This window comes from Schistocerca cancellata, chromosome 5, assembly GCF_023864275.1.
Source record: "Schistocerca cancellata isolate TAMUIC-IGC-003103 chromosome 5, iqSchCanc2.1, whole genome shotgun sequence".
In the NCBI taxonomy this organism is placed as follows: domain Eukaryota; kingdom Metazoa; phylum Arthropoda; class Insecta; order Orthoptera; family Acrididae; genus Schistocerca; species Schistocerca cancellata.
In genome coordinates this window covers 365,685,455-365,687,067 of record NC_064630.1, presented here as the reverse complement: position 1 = coordinate 365,687,067, position 1,613 = coordinate 365,685,455, and positions in this window count along the sequence as shown.

The window sequence follows — 1,613 nt, the reverse complement described above, 5'->3', positions numbered from 1 at the left end:
AATTGTTCCCTTATGCTCTCCCTGAAATTCTGTACAACCTCTGGTTTCAGGTCCCATCTCCTTAAATTCCCACCTTTTTCACTTTCTTCAGTTTTAATGTACAGATCATAACCAATAGATTGTGGTCAGAGTCCACATCTGCCCCTGGAAATGTCTTTCAATTTAAAACCTGGTTCCTAAATCTCTGTCTTACCATTATATAATCTGAAACCTGTCAGTATCTCAAGGCTTCTTCCATGTATACAGCCTTCTTTTATGATTCTTGAACCTAGTGTTAGCTATGATTAAGTTGTGCTCTGTGCAAAAATCTACTAGGCGGCTTCCTCTTTCATTTCTTAGCCCCAATCCATATTCACCTACTACGTTTCCTTCTCTCCCTTTTCCTACTACCGAATTACAGTCACCCATGACTATTAAATTTTCGTCACCCTTCACTATCTGAATAATTTCTTTTATTTCATCATACATTTCATCAATTTCTTCGTCATCTGCAGAGCTAGTTGGCATATAAACTTGTACTACTGTAGTAGGCGTGGGCTTCGTATCTATCTTTGCCACAATAATGCGTTCACTATGCTGTTTGTAGTAGCTTACCCGCATTACTATTTTCCTATTCATTATTAAACCTACTGCTGCATTTCCCCTATTTGATTTTGTATTTATAACCCTGTAGTCACCTGAGCAGAAGTCTTGTTCCTCCTGCCATCGAACTTCACTAATTCCCACTATATCTAACTTTAACCTATGCATTTCCCTTTTAAATTTTCTAACCTACCTGCCCAATTAAGGGATCTGACATTCCACGCTCCGATCTGTAGAACACCAGTTTTATTTCTCCTGATAATGACGTCCTCCTGAGTATTCCCCGTCTGGAGATCCGAATGGGGGACTATTTTACCTCCAGAATATTTTACCCAAGCAGACGCCATCATCATTTAACCAGACAGTAAAGCTGCATGCTCTCGGGAAAAATTACGGCTGTAGTTTCCCCTTGCTTTCAGCCGTTCACAGTACCAGCATAGTAAGGTTGTTTTGGTTAGTGTTATAACGCCAGATCAGTCAATCATCCAGACTGTAGCTCCTGCAACTACTGAAAAGGCTGCTGCCCCCCTTCAGGAACCATACGTTTGTCTGGCCTCTCAACAGATACCCCTCCATTGTGGTTACACCTATGGTATGGCTATCTGTATGCTGAAGCTCGCAAGTCTCCCCACAAATGGCAAGGTCCATGGTTCATGGGGGGGGGGGGGTACTAAGTATTACATTCAAATGTTTTATGTTTTTTTGTTATACTCTCTGACATGTTTCACACCCACCAGAATCATCTCATTTTTTGGGTCTATGGAACGAAAACTGAATCTAATCTAATCTAATTCAAGGAGGAGGAGATGGGGAGATAGAAGAGTGAGGAACAGATAGACATAGAATGGAAGGAGGAAAAGGATGGGGACAGAGAGGGGGAGGGGGAGGAATAGGAGGAGATCGATAAAGATAGAGGACATGGCCTTAGAAGGGGTGAGGAGGAGATAAAGAGGGAATCGGAGATGGGGTGGAGGAGGTGGACAGAGGGGAAGGAGAAGATGGACGAGGAGCAGATGGACAGAGAGGGTGGA